This window comes from Octodon degus, unplaced genomic scaffold (genome assembly GCF_000260255.1).
Source record: "Octodon degus isolate 3935 unplaced genomic scaffold, OctDeg1.0 scaffold00009, whole genome shotgun sequence".
Lineage (NCBI taxonomy): Eukaryota > Metazoa > Chordata > Mammalia > Rodentia > Octodontidae > Octodon > Octodon degus.
This window is the reverse complement of record NW_004524585.1, coordinates 17,508,527-17,517,197: the sequence shown is the minus strand read 5'-3', so window position 1 is coordinate 17,517,197 and position 8,671 is coordinate 17,508,527. Positions and strand designations below refer to the sequence as shown.

At 37.5% G+C, this 8,671-nt stretch overlaps 1 pseudogene; it reads left to right on the top strand.

Moving 5' to 3' along the window:
• Positions 1-8,671, top strand: part of LOC101573656 — a 46,839-nt pseudogene that overhangs the window by 19,904 nt on the left and 18,264 nt on the right.

The following is an 8,671-nucleotide window of genomic DNA, read 5'->3' as shown; positions in this document are numbered from 1 at the left end:
AGACAGAGAGAGAGACAGAGAGAGACAGAGACAGAGAAAGATCAAGCCATGAAAGGACATGAAGTAACAAGTATCAAATACTAATTGGGAGAAGCCCATTTTAGGCTACACTGTGTGCAATTACAACTATATGTCATTCTGGAAATGGCAAAACTGGAGGCATAGAAAAGACAGTGGTTGCTAGGGACAGGAGGTAAAGCTGGATAGGAAATACCCAGAGGATTTGGGGAGCAATAAAATCACTTTGAACATGTCAAGAGTGGATGTTTCTTCATACATTTGTCCAAACCCAGAGAATATCCAACACCAAGAGCGAACCATATTGTAAACTGTGAACTCTGGGTGACAATGATGTGTCAAGGAAGGCTCTGGGACTGTAACACATGTCCCACTCTGACACAGGATGTGGATGAGGGAGAGGCTGAGTGTGTACGGGGGGAGGGGGTTGTACTCTGTGCTCTATTTTACTACGAGCCTAAAACTGCTCTTGAAAAAAAAAAAAAAACTTAAAGAAAAGTAAGGAACTGATACGGGAAGGAAAATACTCAGAATCTTCTGTAAATGCTTTTCTTAAACCACTGAACTCTGAAAGAACTTGAGCCATTTAAAACGCAGGACTTTTTAAGTGTTTGATTATCATGGATTAACCAGTTCTTTCTCAACGTAGATGAAACTTCTTTTATCAAATCAACAGAAACCAGACTAGAAGAGACCTAATCATGAGATGAAGCCATGATTTCACTTCAGAAGAAAATTCCATTCTTCCTCCTCAGGAGTTAAATTTGGGCCCATGAAGATCATTCAAGCCTTACCTAAATCAGCCTGATAGTAATACTGAGCAGAAGCAATTGGAACAATCTCAAATTCAGTGTTCTCCATTGAAAAGTCCCTTTATCCTTAATTTCTCCCCTTGTTAAAATTGATGGTGTGCATATTAGGTAAAACACAATTAAAGGCTAACAATTTAAACACTTTTGGGTAAGAATTCCTGGAAAACCATGCTGAGACATGGGTGGATCTCTTCTAGTAAAGGATAGAATTCGGCCTCTGTTACACCGACAAGGGATGCCCTTGGGGAGCTGCCACATGTTTGCTATACAGGCTGCGATCCTCAGAGCACCCCCTGTTCTCACTCACTTCATGCCATAAGTGCTCAGTATTTCCTAATGAGTCTCTGACATTCTGGCACAATGAACTGAGAGATTTTTTTTTAATCAGATGCAAAATAACATTACAATGTGCACAAAAATCAGAAGGCCTCTGTATATGTAACTATATTTAAGGAGAAATTATTTAAGAAGTTGTAGATTGTAATTATAAAACATTTTTTCTCCTTCATTTCATTAGTCAATATTCATTTTACAATTCCAGAATCATGCTTTCATAATCTGTCATTTTGTTCTAAGAAGCAGAAAAAAAAAGGAGAAACTGCAAAGATGATACTGTTTTTAGCTTAGGCTAAATTCTTTTTATCAAAGCAACAAAAAGCACGTGCACCCTTTAGCAGCACATATAGAAGTCAACAGGCCTCTGAGGAGGTCTTCATCAGTTATTAATCAGGTCTCTATAAAGAGACCTTAATCATGAGATAAGAGATGATTTCCTCTCAGAAATAACTGATCTTGAAAGGCCAACGGCATATACACTCAAGGTGGTGTTGCTGTTGTTTTCTGGGTTCTGTTTTTCTTGCTTGTTTTCCAGTTCCCACTCATGCACAGGACATCACATTATTTCAGATTATTTTGGTGACACAGTGAAGAAAATCTTTAACAATATGGCATCCTAGATTTAATTATGGTATATTTTATGTCTCTTTTGCAGAGAACCAAAAGTAGTTATAGTTTTAATAAATTATTAGGGTAAACTATAAAATTTCTCTCCATTCTCTTACTCAGTTTAAGGTCTAAAAACAACTCTGGGGCTGGGGAGATAGCTCAGTGGTCTAAGCCCCTGCCTGGCAAGAGCAAGGATGCAGGTTCAATCCCAGTATTGCATACTGGGCTGGCTCTGAGCGCCAGGCACACTGTGCCAGCCACCGAAACCGGGCATGGTGATGCACACCTGTGATCCCAGCACTGGGGAGGCTGAGACCGGAGACACTATGAGTCAAGGCCCTGAACCAAACATATAAATAAATAAAAGATTAAAATAAATAAAATAAAAACAACTCTGCTGAAATTCCCCCTATTTTACTGGACATGCCTCACACTTATTAAAATTCTACCAGTCTTACAAAATGCTTCTCTGCAAAAAAATTAAGGGGCTACAAGGATAGCCAATATTTTGGTCCTAACACTTCAAGGTCAGTGAGAACTCAGGACATAAGAGAACCTGTGCTGTGACATCCTATAACTCAGTGATGCCCCAAATTTCTTGATCAAGGAGATTATGGAGCCACAGAGGAAAGTGATCAACAATGTATAGTGTGCCCAAGGAGAGTCACCTAGAGAGAAAAATTTCTCTCAGGCTTTCACAGAGAGCAAATTGGTCAAGCAATGGCTGTGACTCATCCAGATGGCTGACACTAACAAAAGATCTACAAGGTGCTATACATGGTTATAGCATAAATCTTGAGGGGATTTGACTGTCCTTGTCAGATAAAAAAGTTACATTTTTAGTTATATAGGTCTTGCTTTAACTTGGTCTTAACCATTCAGCAGAAAATTATAACCACAAGGAATAAAAGGTAAAGCTATATTAATATGCTGACTTTAAAAGGCTCAAGTCAACAACTTCTGACAATTGCCAGTTGTGCTGATACCTCACTACTAGTAAGGACTATTCGTCTATATTGGTTTATTTTGCTGAATTCAAGTACCTGCAATCTTTAGATTGGTTTCAAGTATGAAAAGGTCCTTTAAAGACTTGTCCAAATATAGCTTCTCTAACGGCAGTGGAATACCCATCTCTAAAAAAAACAAAACGAAAAATGAGGATATGTTGGGAGCCACGAAGCTAGGAAATTGATCAAATATATATAGGTGGGACTTGGCCCAGTGCTTAAAACAAACAAGCTGCCTCTCTCCTGAGATGAACATCCTGTCTGGTTAAGGATAGTTATCAGCTGCTAGACAACTTAGTATCTTGCATTGCTAACTTCACAAAAGTGTGAATAAAGGACAGCTTATTGTGAAAAAAGGAAGAAAAAAATATATATGTATATACAAGAGAGTTAGGATAGATATACAGCTACTTTCTCTTAGTTCACAGCAAATAAAAGTTTGTAGTAATATTGTTTAGACAAGATATCACGTCTGCATCTTGTCTTCTGAATAACTAGTACAAAGACAACAATATGCAATATATCAATTACTGTAAACATCCTACTAACCTGTTTTAAAACATTTTCATTGCTATTTTATCTTTTTTTTCTCATTAAAATAAATTAAAAAATATTTTAAAAGTTTCCCTGCAAAACATCCTGGACTGCTCCAAGTAGGTGTGTTCTCACCTTCCTTGAGCCCTTTGGGAGCTTTTACTTTTCTTGTGGAAGGTCTTACACTCTGTCTTACATTAATGCAAGTGCCACATTGCCTAATTTTAAGAAAAAGAAACTCCTTACAAATTAGGGCAGGGCTGGAGAGATGGCTCAGTGGTCTAAAGCACCTACTTAGAACAAGCTTAGCAAAAGCATCAGGGACCGCGGTTCAATCCCCCAGCACCACATGCCAGCCAGCCCGCCCCCTGGTGGGCTGAGCTGGTCTCTCTCTCTCTCTCTCTCTCTCTCTCTCTCTCTCTCTCTCTCTCTCAAATAAATAAATAAATAAAATTAAAAAAAAAAAACAAATTAGGGCAGAGTTCAGCTGTTTTGAAACAGTTTTGCCTAGTGCTGTGGACACATTAAAAATATATCCATAATACATTTAACTGATAGAAGAAAATTTCATTTGGTTTCATATTGTTTTGACTTTGAGATAAATGTTGATGCTAATAAAATACATGTGTATATACAGAATAAAATACAGGTATACATCACACAATATCTCATTTTTCTTCCTAAGAAAAATCTTAATTTCTCTTTAAAAAGTGAGTTGGCTAACAGACAACAAGCCTAACATGAAGTGAGAAATCTGAAATGCAGTTCAGCTTGTGATGGTTGTTTCTATGATATCTTATATAAGTCATCTCCAAGCTAAAAATAGTTGCCTGCTCAAATTGTTATGAGGCTCAATTAAGATAGTTTTTTTGTGGCAAATAGAAAGTGGGCGGAGGGGGCAGAAGCGAGATTGCTGGAAAGGACAGAAGTTCTGGCGTCTGCCCTTTGGATCTGAATTGCGCTGCTGCATATTGTTCCCCAAGTTGGATTCCTCCTATGTAAGAGAACATATTTCTGGAGCTCTTGAGAGAAGAAAAATCTTTAAACACATTCACCGGTAAATCTATTGTTATTCTAACACTGTAGTTTAGAATAGGAATTTTTGTCGAGCTCTTTTAATTTCGAGAAAAACTTCGAGCTGTATTAGCTGGCCCAAGCAGATGACCAGCACATAAATCTCCAGGAGGACTTAAATGCTTAACCAATTTTATAGAAAAGAATGATGCATCGCACTTACAAAATCTTTTAAATAATGGCAAATATGAAAATGGCGCAACTCTCTTCAATACTCAAACCAAATAGCTGGCATTCAAAAGACAGCATGACTTTTTTCTCCAAAGGGAGCATCTGACTTTCAATCAATTTTTCTAATCTAACACATGAAAACTACTGTCCTGTAGCTCTAGATCCATGATCTGTGGCCTTCAGAAGGGACAACTTCCTTACCACACTAACCGTCCTGCGCCTGCGTAAATCTGTCGGAAGGCAAGCGTTCTGTACTTGCCATGAAAAGCACGGTTCACTTCTGGATGGCAAACACTCAGAAGAAAAACAACTTCTGGTAGTGTATTTGGATGATTCTTATAATTTGCGGTGGTGTTTTCATTACAGTGTGTCACACAGGAAGCCACAAAAGGATTAGACATAGACCAACTCATCCACGTTTCCTCCAGCCAGTAATCGCGTTGCTGCCTGTCAGCCTCCTTAACCTCCTTAGTGCCAGCTCTTCCTCTTGCCCTGTAGTGTGTCTCCCTAAGTTCATTCGTCAATAAATTCACCACATAGGCAAAAATGCCATTATCTGCATTTTATTAGACTCTGTGATTTGACCCTGTAGAAATATCTCAGCCTACAAGACGAATGTTATATAAGGCAAAAATATGCCAGTGGGATTTTGAAAACCAGAGAAACTTTAGTAAAGATGGCAGGAAAAAGAGACCTGGAGGGAAAAAAGAGATCCTATAAAAATTGGATCAGTTTTATTCCTATTATGCTTTTATTCCTTACAGAGTAGATTTTGAAAGTTCAGAAATCATGTGTATTTCATCCAAACCTGATTTTTTGAGGAAAAATTATCTTGCAATTTTATTGAGCTAATAAAAACCAGGTATTATGTTTGCTGACACAAAGGGAAGGCCATGCTAGAAATTTGATACTTTGTTTTTTATTAATATTATTATTCTAGCTCCTGAATTACTTTTTTGGAAGTAAAAATATTGCCAATATTGTGAAGATTAAAAATCCACTTTAAAAATTTAAATCTGGGCTCAGGGAGATAGCTCAGCAGTCTAAGCACCTGCCTAGCAAGCACAAGAATCTGGGTTCAATCCCCAGTACCACATGCTAAGACAGAACCAAAAGAGCATGCTGCATCAGTTACTAAAACTGGGCATGGTGGCACACCCCTGTGATTCCATTACTGGGAATGCTCAGACAGGAGGATCACTAGAGTTCTGAGCTGTGGAGCCAGACCCTGTACCAAATAAATACATAAATAAAGGATTTTTTTTTTAATTTGAGTCTGGTCATCAATTAGTCATTTGCAATATTTTTTAAATTAATAATATTTCATTTCAATTATTTCACTTAATGCTTTGTGATTTTTTCTTTAAAATTTTCCCTTCTTAAGGAAGGCCAAATAGCTCAGCAGATTAAAGCGTCTGCAAGCAGGGTCAGAGGCCAAGGGTTGGATTCCTGGGCTTGCTGTGCCAGCCTCACCCCTGCGGCACACTGAGAAAGCAATTGAGACTGGCTGTGGTGGCGCATGCCTACAATCCCAGCACTTGGGAGGCTATAAACAGGCAGATCACTATGAGTCCAATCGAGTAGTGAGACCCTGAACACCCTGTAGACCCTTCCCTAAAATAAAAAAAATTAAAAAAAAAATATTCCCTTCTTGATATTCAAAATTGGACTCCTGGTTCTATCTAGACTTCCTGAACATTCTTCCAACACTGTTCCTAGTCTTCTCTTCCTCCATTCACCTTTATTAAAACTTTGTTCAATGTTGTTCTCTCTATATACTCTCTGAGTGGTTTAATTCACATTGATCTTCAGCTATAAATCAATAATTTCAAGGTACTGTCCCTAACCAATGTCCTGTGCCTGTACATCACACACAAGTTTTGGCTGTTGAACCGTCTTCAATGAAGCTATTTCATCATTTATTAACTGAGCAATCAATTTGATATTTGGTCCAAAATTTGTCAAAAACATGTGTGGATTTATTTTTCCATATGTGCACAGATAGACAGAGAGAAAGAGAGAGAGAGAGAGAGAGAGAGAGAGAGAGAGAGAGAGAGAGAGAGAGAGAGAGAACCTGGGATACTATCTTTTCTTCTCACATATTAGTTTTCCATAGTTACAGCCTGGATTCTACAGACAGCCTGTTTTCATGACTCGACATTTTTATTTGTTGCTTCCCATAGTACCTTTTGAAAAACTACTGTAACATTTTTGCACAGTAAAACAATTATTCATTTGCATGCTTGTAGCTTCCAATTACAGGCAGAATTTTATTGCTTAATGAGCTAGCATTTTAAAAAATAAATCCCATATTGCTACTATCCAAAACAGTGACTAGCACAAAGGAAAAATTCAATGTTGACAAATGGATGACTCAATTATGTAATGCATGAGATCGACTTGATTGCCTTCACCTTTTTCACTGTTACAGTTCCTTAATTCAGAAGACACAGTAATAATTTCTCCCACTTATTCTTCATTCATCTTATAGTACACATCTCCTTAAAGCTTACATTTCAAGTAATATCATTGGCGTATCATGGAGAGTAATGACATGTATCACCATGTAATACTCAATGGAATGGATGAAGGGGAAGAACGGCCTAGAATTAATTCCATTTTGCTCTCTGAGGGAAGCATGAATCTGAGGACATCTTTGAGCCCATCATCAAGGGCTCCCATTAACCCCTGGCATTAGTTTGCAAGGTGGATGTGGGATTCATAGAGCCGGTACAATTGTTTCCCTTGATTCTCCTTTTCACCATATCCAATGGATAAGTTTCTTAGCTGCTGCTTTTGATGCCATGTGTACCCTCACAACTCTTCCCATAACCCCAGTTGCAATACTTGATAATGAACAATAATTATATATCTTTTTTATTAATTTTATTGAGAAACAGGTAGCAATGAGACAGTTTCAAAACCAATTAGTAGGACAGTTTCAATAATTAATACATTGCATATTGTTGTCTTCATAATGGATATTCATAGTATAAGATACAGATATGATATCCTGTCCAAACACTATTAGTACAAATCTTTCTTCTCATTGAATTAAGAGAAAGTAGCAAAATAGTTAGTATATCTATCCTATTTTGTATATACAGATACCAAATGGTCCTTCCTTTGTGTCCCCCTTTTTTGTTTAGTTTTGTCAGAGATGGGTATTCTATCGCCATTTAAATATTGTAGGTACATGAATTCAGCAAAATGATCCAATATAGTCCAGTAGTCCATAATAGTAGTGAGTTATCCATAGGACTGGCAGTGTCAGAGATTGTTGACTTGAGCCTTTTACAGCTCAGCATGTTAATATGGCTTTACGTTTTATATCTCATTTTTATACTTTTCTGCTAGATGATTAAGACAATATAAAGCAAGACCTATACAATTAGAAATGTAACTTTTGTATCTGACAAGGTCAGTCAAATCCCCTCAGGATTTATCCTGAAACCCTGTACTGCATTTTGTAGATCCTTTGTCTCTGTCAGCCATGTGGATGAGTCACGACCATCACTTGACCAATTTGCTCTCTGTGAAAACCTGAGAGAATGTTTTCTCTCCATGTGACTCTCCTTAAGCACACTCTACGTCATCAATCACTCTCCTCTGTGGCCTCATAATCTCCTTGATCAGTAAATTTGGGACACAACTGAGTTACAGTATGTTACAGCACAGGTTCTCCAATGTCCTGAGTCCTCACTGACCTTGAAAGCTAAGGCCAAAATGTTGGCTGTCCTTGCAGCCCTTCTTTTTCTCTAATTTTTGGTCTGCAAACATAAGTTGTTAACCCTCCAGAAGAGAAGATTAATGATATTCTTCTCTTATTATTGAAGTAGTTTTAAACATTGTTGAAAGTCCTTTGCAGATATATTAATGAATATAATTGTAACTCATAATAATATGAAAATAGTTCTTAAAGGTTTATGTTCTTATAATAATAATTTTCCCTATTTTGGCCTTTTGGTTTATAGGTTCATTTCTCTGGATATTTATTCATTCAACAAATATTAAGAAATTAATGTGTGCCAATCACATTGATATAATGGGGAGACGGCTCAGTAGAATAATCACTTGCCTGGCAAGTGCAAGGGCCTGAGTTCAATCCCC